The following is an 18,967-nucleotide window of genomic DNA, read 5'->3' as shown; positions in this document are numbered from 1 at the left end:
CCCGTTTCATATATTCTCCTTGTTTTGCTTTGATTTTGACCCTTTCTTTAGAGAAAGTTTGGATCTTTTGTTTTGTTATGCCCTGTTGTTCTGGGATTTTCTTCATTTTCTGCATGGTCCTTTTTTGCCTTTACTTAATGCTTTTAGGGTTTTGCATGTTGTTTCCGTTCTGAGGCCGTTTACCCAGAAAAAACCCGTATCTATTTCTTGCTTTATTTGACGGTTACCTTGCCTGATTCTAAAAAAGTTCGCACCTTTGATGGTTTCTTCCTGGCGTACTTGATTTTGGGAATGCTTTTGCTAATAGATTGTGATGACTTTTTCTTTTGACACTACTTGCTGTTTAAAGTCCTTTTCTTTTTTGAAAAATGCTGGGGTGGGAGCTGTAGATTTTCCTGGAAACCTTGCTTTATTACTGCCTCCAAAGGATGCCCCAAGATTTTGGTTTGAGTCTTGGAGTTTTCCTTTTTCTGTGTGTTCGCCTGTATCGTATTGAGTTGTTTTCTCCCTTGTCCGAGATGTTTTTAGTAATCCCATCTTTTTTTCTTACTTGTAGGATTAGTTGGCCTCATGTCTTCTCGCAATAACATTGTAGAGATGTCTTCCAAAGTTCCCGAGGGGATGTCCGATTGGCTGGACTCCCTTGTTTTGTTGTGTGTTTCTATTGTGGATGCTGAATTTTGCACAGAGCTGAGGAAGCACCATAGGATTTGTGGTAACAGTGCCCACGAGGGTGATTATGAGCTTGTTGCTCCTGATTCCGATGAGAGAGTTTGTTTTCCGACTTCTGTCGAGGGGGAGCGTCCCTCCTTCTATGCTTATGAATACTTCTTCAGCCAGTTAAACGTTACTTTCCCTTTTACTCTTTTGAAACTGACTTGTTGTGGTCCTGTAACATTGCTCCATCCCAGCTTCATCCGAACTCCTGGGGTTTTATCAAGATATTTCAACTTCTTTGCCAGGAGTTGGACATAACACCTTCTGAAACTCTTTTCCTTTATCTTTTTGTCTCGGCCAAACCTGGAGGTTCCTCCAGAAAGAAAGCTTCCTGGGTTTCTTTCAGGTCGGCCCAGGGACATAAAGTTTTTGCCATGTATGACGAGTCGTTTAAAGATTTTAAGAACTATTTCTTCCGAGTTCGTGCCATTGAGGGGGTTCGCCCCTTTTTTCTTGATGAAAATGATGAGCCTGCTTTTCCTCTGGAGTGGCAAAAGAATGTAAGAGTGCCACGTTACACATGGGAAATACTTAGTGAGATTGAGCGGGCCTTTGTAGTTATTCTCGAAGATTTGTGGGGGAAGCCTCCCCATCTGGACACGAAGAGATTTTTGAGTGATCCATCTTTGGTTCGGGCTACTTTGGGTACTGTCTGATTTGTTTTTATACTTGCTCTCGAGCTTTGTTTCTCCTGTGTTGTAACTTGTCTTTGTTTTTTATGTTTTTCAGAGATGTCGAAGAATAATGATTCTATGAGAGCCTATAAGAAGGCGAAGAAGGCGACCGCTGCTTTAAACATCTCGGCCAAGGCGGCCGGAGAGGGATCTTCTCAGCCTCAAGTTAAACCTCCTATACCGAGTTCTCCCGGGCCGAGGAGAGCAATTCCTACTCCCCGGGTCCGTCTGGTCGATCCTCCACAATCTTCTGTTGCAGCTTCCGGTGCCCCTCCTAGTAAAAAGCAAAGAACAACTGAGCCTTTCAACTTTGATGCTCCTGACTTTGATGCGGTTGAGTTTGTAGATCAACAAATCGGCCCTTATGGTGTTCTTCCTATGGACGACGTGTCACTTCTTCATCATTTTGATTATATCACCCGGAGTGGTATTAAGTTGGCACACATGGGGGCGGCCCTATATCGAACTGCTCAAAGTCTTCCTCTCCATGCTACTAAAGCTTTTATGGAGGAGGCCAAACAGGAGTTTGATCGGATGAAGGACTTGAAGGAGGAGCTTGAAGTAAGGGTGGCCAAGTTGGAGAAAGACTTGGAGAATGAAAAGGCTAGTTCTACTTCTCTGGATGGTTCTCTGAGACTGGCCGAGGACACGGCTATGTGGCATAAGGACAGTTATTTGATGTCTTACCGGGAGGTGTTGCGTCTGAGAGAGGAGTTGGAGAATGCCCGGGCTAATTATTCCGAACTCCAAGGTCATCTTGTTGGCAGTGTAACTGCTGCCTATGAGAACTTGAGGGAACAAGTTCGGATTATTGCTCCCGAGGCCGACCTGACCCTCTTTATCTTGGAGAACATTGTCAGAGATGGCAAGGTTGTCCCTGATGACGAGGAAGAGGATGATGTCGATCCTCCCCCTGTAGCCTCTACCAAGGTGTCGACCTCTGCTGTCTCTGCCGAGGTTGGTCCTCCCGCTTCTGACCCCGACTGCCAGATCTTGAACCGGGATGACGGTACTGTAGATGCCGTTCCTCTCCAGACTCGGCCTCCGTCTCCTCAGCCTGATGCTGCTAAAAAATCTTCTGACCCTTAGTTTTAACTTTATTCTGGATATGTAGTTGGCCCGGCTTGTGGGCTTTTTTAAACTCTTTATGTTTTGTTAATTGCTGACACTTTCCCGTTGCTTGCCTAGCAACTTTTGTTTTTTATGAAAAACAAATGGTAGCATGCTTTAGCTTTTTTGAGATAGGTTTTGGTGGCCTCCGAGGCTTTTATAACCTTGTGGATGATATCGCGTTTTTTGTGCTTGACTTGGTATCTCTTTTTGGATTGCTTTGTACTTTGTATCTTGAATCCTTTGTGGTTGTGACTAGGTAGGTCTAACTTGATTTTTGGTTCGTTCTCGCTCCGGCTTGTATTTCTGATGATTTGTAACTGATTTCTTCAAGTTAGTCCGCCGAGTTGTTTTCGCAGTCCTTTTCTAAGTTATTTTTGTAATCCCTTTCCTGGATCTTTGTCGGATATCTTCCCGGGATTACTTTCATAACTTTCCAGTTATAGGAGTCCGACCTGGTTATGTCGGTCTCCTTTAAGTTATTTGTAGTCCTCTTTCTTGGATCTTTGTCAGATCTCTTTCAGGGACTACTTTGATAACTTTTAAGTAGTAGGAGTCCGACTTGGTTATATCGGTCTTCTTTAAGTTATTTGTAGTCCTCTTTCTTGGATCTTTGTCAGATCTCTTTCAGGGACTACTTTGATAACTTTTAAGTAGTAGGAGTCCGACTTGGTTATATCGGTCTCCTTTAAGTTATTTGTAGTCCTCTTTCTTGGATCTTTGTCAGATCTCTTTCAGGGACTACTTTGATAACTTTTAAGTAGTAGGAGTCCGACTTGGTTATATCGGTCTCCTTTAAGTTATTTGTAGTCCTCTTTCTTGGATCTTTGTCAGATCTCTTTCAGGGACTACTTTGATAACTTTTAAGTAGTAGGAGTCCGACTTGGTTATATCGGTCTCCTTTAAGTTATTTGTAGTCCTCTTTCTTGGATCTTTGTCAGATCTCTTTCAGGGACTACTTTGATAACTTTTAAGTAGTAGGAGTCCGACTTGGTTATATCGGTCTCCTTTAAGTTATTTGTAGTCCTCTTTCTTGGATCTTTGTCAGATCTCTTTCAGGGTTTACTTATAACTTGGGTTGACTTGGTCCGACTTCTCAACGTCGGCCAGTCTTTAAGTTATTATTTTAGCAATCCGTAAGACCTCGTCAGGTTCTTTTTTGGATCACTTTCGATAACTTCTTACATTATTCTGTGTTCATCTTTGCCGATTTGTAGAAAGTGGTTGTCATCTCTAGATCGTCCTTTGGGTGAATCGCGTTTTCACCTTTATCGGACAGTTGTCTTTATCGTGATCGTGCAGTGAAATTGTTTTTCACTTTCTGCCGATCTGTTGCTTTATAATCGGACGATGAATGCTTCAGATTAATGTGTCTTGAAATCTTTGTAGAATATCTTCTGAGGTTGCAGGCGTGCCATGACCTGGGAAGCTCTCGTCTATCGAGTTCAGACAGCCTGTAGTAGCCCTTTCCAAGTACTTCTACAATTCGGTAGGGTCCTTTCCAGTTTGCTGCCAGCTTTCCCTCTCCTGGTCGAGTTGTTCCGATATCATTTCGGATTAGGATGAGATCATTTTCTGTGAAATTTCTCGGCACTACCCTTTGATTATATCTGGAAGCCATTCGGCGTTTTAGAGCTTCTTCCCTGATCCGAGCTCTTTCTTGGATTTCAGGTAACAAGTCGAGCTCTTCTCTCTGAAGTTGGAAGTTTGCTTTCTCATTGTAGTGAACTACTCTGGGCGAGCCTTCCTCAATCTCTATTGGAATCATCGCCTCTGTTCCGTATGCTAATCGGAAGGGGGATTCCTTTGTGGTGGAATGTGGCGTTGTTCGATATGCCCACAGGACCTGTGGGAGCTCTTCTGCCTAGGCTCCCTTTGCATCTTGTAATCTCCGTTTTAATCCAGCCAATATGACTTTGTTAGCAGCTTCGGCCTGCCCATTGGCTTGTGGATGTTCGACGGAGGTGTACTGGTGCTTTATATTCAAGTCGGCTACTAGTTTTCTGAAGCCTGCATCTGTGAATTGGGTGCCATTGTCTGTGGTTATTGAATATGGGACCCTGAACCTTGTGACAATGTTTTGATATAAGAATTTCCGGCTTCTTTGAGCGGTGGCATTGGCTAGGGGCTCTGCCTCGATCCACTTTATAAAGTAATCTACTCCCACTATGAGAAATTTAACTTGTCCTGATCCCTGTGGGAAAGGGCCAAGAAGATCGAGTCCCCATTTTGCAAACGGCCAAGGCGAAGTCACGCTGATGAGCTCTTCCGGCGGGGCGATGTGAAAGTTGGCATGTTTTTGACATGGTTGACATGTCTTTACAAATTCTGTGGCTTCTTTCTGTAGAGTTGGCCAATAAAATCCTGCCCGGAGTACTTTTTTGGCGAAGGCTCGTGCTCCGAGATGATTGCCACAAATGCCGCCGTGTATTTCTTCTAGCACTTCCCTTGTGTTGGAGGTCGGCACGCATTTTAGTAAAGGTATTGAGATTCCTCTTTTGTACAGAATGTTGTTTATGATGGTGTAGTACTGTGCCTCCCTTTTTAGCTTCTTTGCCTCCTTTTCTTCTGCGGGGAGTGTTCCTTCTTTGAGGTAGTTGATTATGGGGGTCATCCATCCTTGGTCCTGACTTATTATGGCCAGGACTTTTTTCTCTTCCGAGATTGACGGGTTTTGCAACATTTCCTGGATGAGGCTTTTATTGTTGCCCCCTGGTTTGGTGCTGGCTAGTTTTGAGAGTGCATCAGCTCAGGCATTTTGTTCACGGGGTATGTGGCAGATCTTATATTCTCCGATTTGTCTGAGTAGTTCCTTGGTTTTATCCAAATATTTTTTCATGGTGGGGTCTTTGGCTTGGTAGCTCCTTGTTATTTGTGATGTGACCACTTGTGAATCGCTGTAAATGTTGAGTTTTTGAGCTCCGACCTCTTTAGCCAGCTTCAAACCAGCTAATAATGCTTCATATTCCGCTTGGTTATTGGAGGCCGGGAACCCGAACTTGAGGGAGAGCTCAACTTGGGTTCCTTGGTTGCTTTCTATTATCACGCCTGCGCCGCTTCCAGTTTTATTTGAGGAACCGTCCACGTAGAGATTCCATTCTGTGGGAGTTTCCAGGGTATCTGTGAATTCTACAATAAAGTCGGCCAGATACTGTGATTTGATGGCCGTCCGAGCTTCATATTGGAGGTCAAATTCTGACAACTCGACTGCCCATTATAGAATTCTGCCTGCTAAATCTGTTTTCTGTAATATTCCTTTTATGGACTGGTTAGTTCTAACCTTAATGGTGTGAGCCTGGAAGTACGGGCGGAGTCGTCGAGATGTTAGGATGCAAATTTTTCTATTTTCTGGTAGTTCAGCTCGGATCCCTGTAGTGCTTTACTAATGAAGTAGACGGGTTGTTGCCCATTTTCATCTTCTCTGACTAGTGCTGAGGCTATCGCTCGGCTTCCTACTGCGAGATATAATATGAGTGGTTCTCCTTCTCGTGGTCGAGATAGGATAGGTGGCCGTCCTAAGAACTCCTTGAAGTCTCGGAAAGCTTGCTCACATTCTGTCGTCCATTCGAACTGTTTTCCCTTTCTTAAAGTAGCATAGAAGGGGAGAGATCTTATCGCAGCTCCTGCCAAGAATCGGGATAGGGCGGCCAGTCTCCCGTTGAGTTGTTGTACTTCTTTGACACAGGTTGGGCTCTTCATGTTGAGTATAGCTTGACATTTGTCTGGATTTGCTTCAATTCCCCTTTGTGTGAGCATGAAGCCCAAGAATTTGCCTGCTTCAACTGCGAAGGTGCATTTTGCGGGGTTGAGTCGCATGTTATGCTTCCTTATAGTGTCAAACACTTGAGCCAGGTCGGACAATAATGTATCTTCGCTTTGTGTCTTTATCAACATGTCGTCTACATAGACTTCTATGATTTTTCCGATGTGATCTGAGAAGACTTTATTCATTAGCCTTTGGTAAGTAGCTCCCGCGTTCTTGAGACCGAAAGGCATCACGATGTAGCAGTAGTTCGCCTTTGGTGTTAAGAACGAGGTCTTTTCTTGATCTGGTGGATACATGGGGATTTGGTTGTATCCCAAATAGGCGTCCATAAACGAGAGGTATCTATATCCGGAGGAAGCATCTACCAGAGCGTCAATACTTGGGAGTGGGTATGGATCTTTTGGGCAGGCTTTGTTGAGATCGGTGTAATCGGTACACATGCGCCACTTCCCGTTTGATTTTTTCACCAAGACGACGTTGGCTAGCCATAGTGGGTACTTGACTTCTCTTATGAATCCTGCCTCCAGTAACGTTTGTACTTGTTCTTCCACAGCTTGGGATCGTTCTGGTCCGAGTTTTCTTCGCTTCTGCTGCACCGGCCGCGATCCTGGATGGACCGCCAACATGTGGCACATTAGCTTAGGGTCTATGGCTGGCATGTCTGCGGCTTTCCATGCGAAGAGGTCGACATTATCTTGTAAGAATTGTATCAATAATTCTTTTGAGTCCCCTCTTAGGACCGTGCCGATATTAGTCATTTTGTCCGAGGTGTCTCCAATCTGGACCTTCTCTACCTCACCTTCTGGGCGCGGACGGAGTTCTTCTCGATGCTGAGCTCCGTTAAGCTCAATGGTATGAAACTCTTCTCCTCTGCCTTTGAAGTTTAAGTTCTCGTTATAGCAGCGACGTGCCATCTTTTGATCTGCTTTTATCGTGGCTATCCCCTCTGTAGTTGGGAATTTCATGCATAGATGCGGGGTTGAGACTATTGCGCCAAGTTGATTGAGTGTTGTCCGACCTATGAGAGCATTGTAGGCCGAACTTACGTCGACCACAATGTAGTCTATTTTGAGGGTCCTAGATTGGTTCCCTTTTCCAAAAGTAGTGTGTAGTGATACGTATCCCAGCGGTTGTATCGGAGTGTCTCCTAGTCCAAACAGATTGTTCGGGTATGCTCTAAGTTCCTTTTCGTCTAAGCCGAGCTTGTCGAAGGCTATTTTGAATAAGATGTCGGCAGAACTCCCTTGGTCTACTAGTGTGCGGTGTAAATTGGCATTTGCTAGTATAATAGTGATGACCATGGGATCGTCGTGTCCCGAGATGATGCCGGATGCGTCCTCTTTAGTAAATGTTATCGCCGGGATGTCGGGTGCTTCCTCCTTTCCCTCAACATGATATACTTCTTTGAGATATCTCTTTCGGGATGATTTGGAGATCCCACCTCCTGTGAATCCGCCATGTATCATATGGACGTGTCTTTCTGGTGTCCGAGGTGACCGTTCAGCTCGTCCATCATCTTCGTCTCTCCGTCTTTTTCTTTGGTCGTCATCCCGGGTGGCCAGAAATCGATCTAATTTTCCTTCTCTTACCAATTTTTCTATGATATTTTTCAAGTCGAAGCACTCGTTGGTAGAGTGCCCTCAAATTCGATGGTATTCACAATATTCCTTCCGGTTTCCTCCTCCCTTTTTGCCTTTGAGTGGCCGCGCTGGGGGATTTTTTCTGTATGGCAGACTTCTTTGTACACGTCGACTAGGGATGCTTTGAGAGGAGTGTAGTTGTGGTATTTTTTGATTTTTTCACCCTGTCGATCTTCTTTCCTTTTGGAGTCCTTGTCTTTGTCTCGGTAGGAGGCCCCAGATTTTGAGATTTCTCCCAGCCGAGCATTCTCTTCCATATTGATATATTTTTCTGCTCGCTCCTGGACTTCGTCTAAGGAGGTAGGATACTTTTTAGATATAGATTGGCTAAAAGGTCCCTCTCGTAAGCCATTGATAAGCCCCATGATGGCGGCCTCTGTTGGTAAACTTTGTATGTCCATGCATGTTTTGTTGAATCTTTCCATGTAGTTGCGGAGGCTCTCCCGATCTCCTTGCTTGATCCCTAGTAAGCTGGGTGCGTGCTTGGCCTTATCTTTCTGGATGGAAAATCTGGCCAGGAACTTTTTGGCCAGGTCGTCGAAGTTTGAGATGGACTTCGGAGGTAAGTTGTCGAACCATCTGATCGCCGTTTTCGTGAGAGTTGTTGGAAAAGCTTTGCAGCGAACGGCATTTGAGGCATCAGTAAGGTACATTCTGCTTCTAAAATTGCTGAGATGATGGTTGGGATCTGTAGTGCCATCATACAAAACCATATCCGGGAGCTTGAAATCTTTTGGGATTTTGGTCTTCATGATTTCCCTGGTGAATGGATCCTGTTCTTTGTGTGAATTTTCCTCAGGAGTGGTCCGAGGAGCTTTTGATTTAAGGTCGGCCTCTAATTGCTGTAGTTTTTCTTCTAGTTCTCGACGTCGCCGTACCTCTCTTTGTAGATCCTTTCCGATCTCCCGTTGTTGCTGGGTTTCTTTCTCAAGTTGCTTTAAGCGATCTTGAAGTGTTTCCATGGCTTCTAGATTTGGTGAGTTTTTGTCCCCGTTGGATTCCGGAGTGTCCTTTGACGTAGCGTCCGCGTTCTTGTGTGGTGTTCTGTTCTCCAGATCCGAGTCGTGGTCGTTGTCATGGCCGTCCGCCATGGTTTTGGGATGACTTTCAGATTCCCCGGCAACGGCGCCAATGTTCCGAGGGTTACCTGAAACTGGAGGTCGATCTCAGATGAGATCCTTGGTACTGGTCGGGGATAACGTGTCCGGCCAGTTGGTGGCGGCCGGAGCTGTTGTGTCCGACTTGGTGGGCTTGCTGCGCTGCTGATCCTTGGCCACCAGAGGGTGGGGGGTACCTGCAAGAGACTCCGATGCTTAAGTTAGCACGGGTATAAAGCAGGTTTTATGTAGAATCAGAGTATGAGTTATACCTGGGTGCTCCAGTGTATTTATAGTAGTGTGGGCTGATCTTTCTGATAAGATAAGTTAGTTATCTTATCTTATCTTATCCTGTTTTGGATGAAGTCAGCTTATCTTCAAGGGAACCGCCTTTATCTCTATAGGCTGGGATTGCCTTTGGATTTGGGTCGTGTTCCTCTATTTGGGCCCTTTATTGGGCTTTCCTGTCGATTTGGCCGAGCTCTTTTAGAAGAGGTCGGGTAGTCTGACCTGAAGAGGTCGGTCGCTGTGTCGCCGATCATCCCGGGTCGGATAGCTCGACCCAGGGTATGAACACCACTCGTATTGTACCTTGCGGTAGGAAGTCAGGCAGTAGCCTCAGCACTAGTTCGAGAGGACGACAAAGGGCAACAACCTGTATACTTCATTAGTAAAGCGCTGCAGGGATCCGAGCTGAACTACCACAAAATAGAAAAGTTTGCCTATACTCTCATACTGACATCTCGACGACTTCACCCGTACTTCCAGGCTCACACTATTAAGGTTCGGACCAACCAGCCCATAAAAGGGATACTGCAGAAAACAGATCTAGCAGGCAAAATTTTACAATGGGCAGTCGAGTTATCCGAGTTCGACTTCCAATATGAAGCTCGGACAGCCATCAAATCACAATACTTGGCCGATTTCATTGCAGAATTCACAGATACCCTGGAAACCCCCACAGAATGGAATCTCTACGTGGATGGGTCTTCGAATAAGACTGAAAGCGGCGCAGGTGTGATAATAGAAAGCAACCAAGGAACCCAAGTTGAGCTTTCCCTCAAATTTGGGTTCCCGGCCTCAAACAACCAGGCGGAATATGAAGCGTTACTAGCTGGTTTGAAGCTGGCTAAGGAGGTTGGAGCTCAAAAACTCAACATCTTCAGCGATTCACAAGTAGTCACCTCACAAATAACAGGGAGCTACCAAGCCAAAGATCCCACCATAAAAAAGTATTTGGATAAAACCAAGGAACAGCTCGGACAACTCGGGGAATATAAGATTTGCCACATACCTTGCGAACAAAATGCCCGAGCTGATGCACTCTCAAAACTAGCCAGCACCAAACCAGGGGACAACAATAGAAGCCTTATCCAGGAAATGCTGCAGAACCCGTCAATCTCGGAAAAGGAAAAAGTCCTAGCCATAACAAGTCAGGATCAAGGATGGATGACCCCCATAATTAATTACCTCAAAACAGAAACACTCCCCACAAATGAGAAGGAGGCAAAGAGGTTAAAACGGGAGGCTCAGTACTACACTATCATAAACAACACCCTATATAAAAGAGGGATTTCAATACCGCTATTAAAATATGTGCCGACCTCCAACACAAGGGAAGTTTTAGAGGAAGTACACAGTGGCATTTGTGGTAATTATCTCGGAGCACAAGCTATCACCAAAAAAGTACTCCGGGCGGGATTTTATTGGCCAACTCTACAAAAGGAAGCTACAGAGTTTGTAAGGACATGCCCACCATGCCAGAAACATGCCAACTTTCACATCGCCCCGCCAGAAGAGCTCATCAGTGTAACCTCGCCTTGGCCATTTGCAAAATAGGGGACTCGATCTTCTCGGACCCTTTCCCCAGGGGTCGGGACAAGTTAAATTCCTCATAGTCAGGGTAGACTACTTCACAAAGTGGATCGAGGCAGAGCCCCTAGCCAACGCCACTGCTCAAAGGAGCCAGAAATTCCTATATAGGAATATTGTCACAAGGTTTGGGGTTCCATACTCCATCACTGCAGACAATGGCACCCAATTCACAGATGCGGGCTTCAGAAAGTTAGTAGCCGACTTAAACATAAAATACCAGTTCACCTCCGTTGAACATCCCCAAGCCAATGGACAAGCCGAAGCGGCCAACAAAGTCATATTGGCTGGGTTGAAACGGAGACTGCAAGATGCAAAGGGAGCCTGGGCCGAAGAACTTCCACAAGTCCTATGGGCATATCGAACAACGCCACATTCCACCACAAACGAATCACCATTTCGACTAGCATACGGAGTGGAGGCAATGATCCCAGTAGAGGTCGAGGAAAGGTCGCCTAGAGTGGTTCATTACAATGAGGAAGCCAACTCCCAACTTCAAAGGGAAGAGCTCAACCTACTTCCTGAAACCCAAGAAAAAGCTCGGATCAGGGAAGAAGCACTAAAACGTCGAATGGCTTCCAGATATAATCAAAAGGTAGTACCGAGAGGTTTCGCTGAGAATGATCTCATCCTAATCCGAAATGATATTGGAACAACTCGACCCGGAGAAGGAAAGCTGGTAGCAAACTGGAAAGGACCCTACCGAGTCATAGAAGTACTTGGGAAGGGCTACTAGGCTGTGTTTGTTTTTAGAGACAGGACAGAACATGACACTGAAACGGAGACAATAGGACGGAGACACTAAAAATTATCTTTTGTGTATTGTGTTTGGATACGATGGACAAGACACTAATGTAATGTCTAGTATTATGTTTGGATACACATGGACAAGACTAAAATATTATATGAAATGACTAAAATAGCCCTGTGATTCCAAATTTTCTACATCAATACAAATTAATTTAATAAAAAATGAGAGTACGTAGGAGTACAGACGGAACTTGAAAAAAATATTTGAAGAGGCAAAAAATTTTAATAAAAAAATATATTAGTATTTATATTAAAATAAAATTTATAAATATAATTATTTTATTTTAAAATTTATTATTAATATGTAGGAATACATATGGTTAAGATTAACAAAAAAAAATAAATTTGAGTTTGATTAATAAAAAATTTTGTTTAAGTTAATAAGCCAAATTAATTTTAAAAAAAATCCATTTTACATGAAAAACAATTAGTTTTTGCATATAAAAATCTATTTTTATTTAAAAAAATTATTTTTTTTATCTAAAAACTGATTTTTCTTTATAAAAAACTGATTTTTCTTTAAATTATATAAAATCAATTACAATTTATAAATTATTTTTTAGCATTTTAAAAGATCAATTTTACTTTTGCTAATATTTATCTTTTAAAAGTTTTAAGATTAATTATTTTTGTTATTATTTTTATTACAAATCAAATAATATAATATAAGGTTAAAATGGTATTGAAGTAAAACGATAAAAAGAAAAGAATTATCTACCCCCAATAAAAAATTCTACAGAAAGGAGAGAGTACCTAGAAAAGAAAGAGATAGAGGAAGAACAGGAAGAAAAAAGTATCTCTGAACAACGCAATAGGAAAAATAAAAAGGGGTAATAGTGGAAAAAAGGAAAACAAAATTTATAAAATTGTCCGTGTCCATTCTTCCAAATCCCGTGTTCATCATTGTCCTTCATGAAAGAGTGGACACAAAAGTATAAAAAACTGTCTCGGAGACAATATGTCCACTGTCCATGTCTCTGCTTCCAAACACTTTTTAAACAAGTGTTGTCCATGTCTCCGTGTCCTGCCCCCGAAAACAAACGCTACCCTATAGACTGTCCGAACTCGAGGGACAATAGTTTCCCAGATCATGGCACGCCTGCAACCTAAGAAGGTACTATAGCTAGAAAAAGTAAAAGATCTCATCATAGGATGCACTCTTTTTCCTGAAAAGGTTTTTTAATGAGGCACCAAGTTGAGATTCAGAAATTATCCGACTTAAAGGGATAAAAAATTCCCACATGTATATATTTGCATTTTCTTTTAAATAAAGCATATTTTAGATATTCTACAAATTCTCAAGACGCATTAATCTGAAGCATTCATCGTCCGATTATAAAGCAACAGATTGGTAGAAAAGTGAAAAACAGATTCACTGCACGATCACGATAAAGACTAATAGAGATGAAAACGTGATTCATCTAAAGGTCGACCAAACAAAGATAGAAACCACCTTCTACGAATCGGCAAAGATGAACACAGAATAATGCAAGAAGTTATCGAAAGTGATCCAGAAAAAGAACCTGACGAGGTCTTATGGATTGCTAAATAATAACTTAAAGACTGGCCGACGTTAAAAAGTCGGACCAAGTCAACCCAAGTTATCAGCAAATCCCTGGAAAGAGGTCTGGCCAACCCTATAAAAGAGGAATTGCTATAACTTAGAAGAGATCGACATGACGAAGTCGGTCTCCTACGAAAAACAAGTTATAAAAGTAATCCCTGAAAGAGACCTGACAAAGGTTCAAGAAAGAGGATTACAAAATAACTTAGAAGAGATCGACATAAAGAAGTCGGTCTCCTACAACGGACAAGTTATAAAAGTAATCCCTGAAAGAGACCTGACAAAGGTCCAAGAAAGAGGATTACAAAAATAACTTAAAAGAGATTGACATAAAGAAGTCGGTCTCCTACAAATGAACAAGTTATAAAAGTAATTCCTGAAAGAGACCTGACAAAGGTCCAAGAAAGAGGATTACAAAAATAACTTAGAAGAGATCGACATAAAGAAGTTGGTCTCCTACAAACAAACAAGTTATAAAAGTAATCCCTGAAAGAGACCTGACAAAGGTCCAAGAAAGAGGATTACAAAATAACTTATAAGAAATCGACATAAAGAAGTCGGTCTCCTGCAACAAACAAGTTATAAAAGTAGTCCCTGAAAGAGACCTGACAAAGGTCCAAAAAAGAGGACTACAAAAATAACTGGAAAGAGGACCAACGTAAAGAAATCGGTTATGGATGGCCAGAAATAAATACAAGTAAGAGCCAGAAAACTGAAATACAAGTTGGATCCACACATCCACAACCTCAAAGGATCCGAGCTACAAGCAATAGGTACAAAGCAATCCAAAGAGGCCAAGCAGCAAGGCTTCAGCATTCTCAAAACCCAAAAAGGTGCCAAGACAAGTGCAAACAAGTATAATATGAAATACAATATTATAAACAAGCTTCAGGATCAGGCCCAAAAGCTTGAAAGCTACTTGTTGTTTTTTCAAAACGAAAAGTTGCTAAACAAGCAACTAGAAAGAGTATCAACAGTCAGCAAAATATTCAAATTACAAAATAAAGAGTTTAAAAGTCCACAAGTCAGGTCATCTACACAAACATCCAAGAAAAATCAGCTAAGATCGGGAGCCTTCGGCAGCATCAGTACGGGGAGAAGGAGGGCGAGTCTGAATAGGCACCGCATCCACGGTACCATCATCCCGGTTCAAGATCTGACAGTCCGGATCAGAAACGGAATGACCGACCTCACCTGGACGAACAACAGAAGTTGACACTTTGACAGAAGGCACAGGGGGAGGCTCGATATCGTCATCATCCTGGTCATCAGGGACAATCTTACCATCCCTCACAACATTATCCAGGCTAAAAAGAGTAAGGTCGGCCTCAGGAGCAATAATTCGAACCTGCTCCTTCAGGTTCTCGAAAGCAGCATTCACACTGCCAACAAGATGACCCTGAAGCTCAGAATAATCAGCTCGGGCGTTCTCCAACTCCCCCTTCAAACGCATTCCTTCCCACGTAGCTGTCTTTATGTCTCAACGCCGTGTCCTCGGCCAACCGCATAGAAGCCGCCAGAGCAAGGGAACTCGCCTTCTCATTCTCCAGATCCTTCTCCAGTTTGGCCACCTTCACCTCAAGCTCCTCTTTCAAGCCCTTCATCCGATCGAATTCCTGTTTTGCCTCCTCCATGAAGGCTTTGGTGGCATGGAGAGAAAGATTTTGAGCCGTTCGGTACAAGGCAGCTCCTATATGTGCCATTTTTACACTACTCCGAGTTATAAAGTTCAAATGATGAAGGAGTGATTCATCATCCATAGGGAGGACACCGTATGGACCGATCTGCTGATCTACGAACTCAACCGCGTCAAAATCAGGGGCATCAAGGTTAAAAGGCTCAATTGTTTTTTGTTTCTTGTTGGGAGGAGCACCAAAAGTAGCAGCGGAAGACTGCGGAGGCTCGGCCAGGCGAACCCTAGGAGTGGGAATTACCCTCCTCGGGCCAGGAGAACTCGGCACGGGCGGCTTCACCGGAACTTGAGAAGACCCCTCTCCCGCCACCTTGGCCGAGATATTTTGAGTAGCTGCAGCCTTCTTTAAGTAAATAATTATAATTAATGTATTAATAATTATAATAATTAATTAGATTAAATAATTAAATTTTTATTTAATTAATATTTTATATTAATTATTTATTTTTTTATTAAATAATTTTAGTATAATCCCAAATTATATATTGTGTATTTATTGTTATATATGAATTTTTTTAATAATTAATATCTTTTAATAGTGAATTATTTTTAAATTTATAAATTTAAAAAATATTATTGAAAAAATAATTACATTAATTTTAAGTATTTTAATTAATTAATTAAGTAGGACCACAATAGGGACTAAAGTTAGTTCCTCCTATTGGAGAAGAAAAAGATGTTTTGAGTTCCTATTTACTATTTATGACGCAAAAGCTGATGTGGAGTTACTTTTTTATAACAGGTGGGCCATAAATAAGAACTGGAATGAGTTCCCTACTGAAGATGGTCTAAAGGCCAAAGGATCCACGAGAAAAAGTTAGCCATTTTATCGTCTCCAAGAAAAATACAACTATACATGGCACTGAAAAAATTTTCGAGCAACAATGCACGAGCAGGGGCAGAGCTTAATTCCGACAAGGGGGGACATGACCCTCCCTAAACTTTTTATAAAAAAATTAGTAGTACTTTTTCAAAAGATAAAAAATAGTTCAATTGACTTAAATACTTTATTATGACTTAAAGTACCCAATATATAAGTTCAATAAACAACACTCCCTCTATCTTTAACTTCAAATATAAAAAATTAGATATTTTTTATTTATTTAATTTAATATTATTTTATATTTTACTGTTTCTTTAATTTAATATTATTTTATAAATTTTAATATTTGTCCTTCTAACTTCTTCCTTATATATTTTATAGGATATATATTCAAATTTTATATAAAATAATAATAAAAAAATTAAAGAATTTATGTATTTTTTAAGAGAAAGGCTAATATTTAAGAAGGAAAACATATAACTTTTACAATATCAACACCTGCAGATAATTTTTCTACTTTAATGAATCACGAAAAAAGTGAGATACAACCTTTAAAAGTTCAAAAAGTTACATCTGATGAGTTTAACTTTAATTTTTTGGAACGAGACCCTGAAAAACGGCTTTAAATTTGGCAATATCACCCAAAGACGAACTTATTTTAAATAGGTCCATATCAAAAGCATCTTGACAATTATCTTTTACGTGACTCCCCAAAATTTTGTTTCAAGTTCTGCTACTGTGCACAAGCCTAGCTTCAAAGATGGATTTCTGCCACATAATCCATATCCATATATATAACTAAGCAAGAATCTTACTGAAATTAACGAAACAGACTCCCTAAAAATTAAATTAAAAAGAAAATGCCAAAGGATAACATTGATATCGTTTAAATACTAAATTAAGGTTGATCCTATACATTTTCTTCTAAAACAGGGCTTCTTTAAATGTGTATCAAGAAATGTTAAAGAGTTCATATTTTTAATAGAAAAAAAAAATTTGAAGAATTGGCCTGTAAGGCATCAATAAGATAATCCCGGGAAAACTCAAAAAAAAAAAAAAAAGGGGGTAAAATTACTATTTTCTCAAGTTAACATCTCATTCTTTTCAGGATAAAAGAAATGGAGCAATAAAAAAGATAAACTAAGAGTTAAGTATGATTTTGGTAGCAACTTAAAACAAACACTACTACTTTTAAGTATGACAATTAAATTACAACATGAGCAAACAAACACTACTACTTTTTACAATTTACATAGCATACTACCTTTTTTTCCCCTCTCTATTTAAGTAATTTTACATAACACTACGTGACACAAGAGAGAAGAGAACATAATTATTATTTGAAATTCAAACAAAAAGTCTTCCTTTTAGTCCATCTGAGAATATCTGTCACCAAAAAAAAAAAATCTGAGAATATCTGAACAAAAATCACTTCCCAATGCCAGTCCAACAACAAGTCCTCCCACATAACCGATGAAAATTATTTTCCAGTCAAATTCCACAAAAGAGTTTGAGCCAGAGTAATGTTGATCGCCATTAGATTCAGGTGGTTGATGTCTAGTACGATCGTCACATTTCTTCATCAGTTGAATTCCACACAAAGCCATGTTTCCTTCAAATGAGTTAACTCCAAACGTGGAAAACTGTTCAGTTTCATTAAAAAACAAAGTGAGCTCTGTTAACTCTGGAGGAATCTTCCCTGACAAGTTATTGAGAGAAAGGTCTAATGCTTCAAGATTGGAAAGATTTCCTAGAGAAGATGGAATGTCTCGAATGAACATATTGTTGGACAAGTTAAGCAAAACAAGACTCTTCAACTCTCCCATGGCAACTGGAATTTCTACAGAAATTCTGTTACATGAAATGTCGCTTGCTACCCTGGAATAAAATTGTTGTAAAGCTGATGTATAATCCATGACAACCCCTTTGTTAGACATCGAGAACGGATAAATAATGCGAGAAAACCAATCTTTTCCAGCATAGTAAAGAGTCCATTCCTCATTTTGTAATTTCCTATTGCTAGAAGCCATCATAGATTTCCAATTTCTTACTGTTTCTGAAGTCAACTTTCCAGAACACATGTTGTGAGAAAGATCAAGAACATGGAGCTTCGGAAATGGGCATGTAGTAGGACAATCTATAGCTCCGTCAAATTCATTATAGCATAAAGCAATAATGTCCAACTCAGGAAGAGTTCCCAACCAAAAGGCAAATGAATCATTGATCTGTTTATAACTCACATCAAGAACTTGTAGCATTCTACAATTGACCATTGCTCTTGGCAACTGACCTTGCAAACTGTTATTACTAAAATTAATCAAACCAATATAGCACATTCTGTCATATAGGTTTGAGGAATGGGACCAACTAATTTGTTTCTATTTAAAACCAAAATCTGAAGAGATTTGCTTAAGCTTGCAAGACATGTGGGAATCATACCACTTAAGTTGTTCTCAGACAAATAAAGATGCACAAGGGATTTCAAATTGCAGATCTTTGGAGATATTTCTCCGGTCAAAGAACTCTGGATAACAATCAAACTCTCAGGACTTGTTTTTCTCCACATCCAACTTGGTATCGACTTTAAATCGTTGAATGACATGTCAAGATATTCCAAGTTGTCGAGGTCTAGTAACAAATTTGGGAACTCAACTAGATTGCACGAAGCCAAACCTAAAATTTGGAACTGAGGAATGGTTGCATTGGAAGATCCTTTCCCAGTGAGTAAAGAAAGATTGTTGAATGATTAACTAAGATAATAGAGCATTTTGAGATTAAAAAATATGTCAAGCTCCAATTGTCCTTCCAACAAATTACTGGCTAGAGAAAGGATTGCAAGATTCCTTAGTTTGAAGAAAGAGTGAGGGATTTCACCTTGAAGGTGATTTTGTTGAAGACTCAAGTAATACAAACTGCTGAGGTTCATCATCCAAGATGGAATTTCACCACTTAAACGTGTCTTAACAAATAAGTCTCAAAAATGTTTTAAAAGTATTTGTTAACGTGACATGATGACATGACAAGTTAATCATGCATACCACAAAATAATTAGTTAATGTGTCACATTTTAAATTTTGAGACTTATGACATTTTGTCATGTCATCATGCTAAGAAACACTTAACTTGATACATAATCAGGTAATTAACTGAAAGGATTGTATTTTTAAATTGTATCTTTTAAAGATTAATATCACTAATAAA

At 40.8% G+C, this 18,967-nt stretch overlaps 1 pseudogene; it reads right to left on the bottom strand.

Annotated features, from left to right (window-relative positions):
* Nucleotides 1–17,133: 17,133 nt before the first annotated feature.
* LOC107636942 (receptor like protein 27-like) lies at nucleotides 17,134–18,705 on the bottom strand (annotated as a pseudogene).
* Nucleotides 18,706–18,967: the final 262 nt, after the last annotated feature.

The sequence above is a fragment of the Arachis ipaensis genome, chromosome B4 (genome assembly GCF_059453495.1).
Source record: "Arachis ipaensis isolate K30076 ecotype BB chromosome B4, ASM5945349v1, whole genome shotgun sequence".
In the NCBI taxonomy this organism is placed as follows: Eukaryota; Viridiplantae; Streptophyta; class Magnoliopsida; order Fabales; family Fabaceae; genus Arachis; species Arachis ipaensis.
This window is presented reverse-complemented; position numbering and strand designations above follow the sequence as displayed.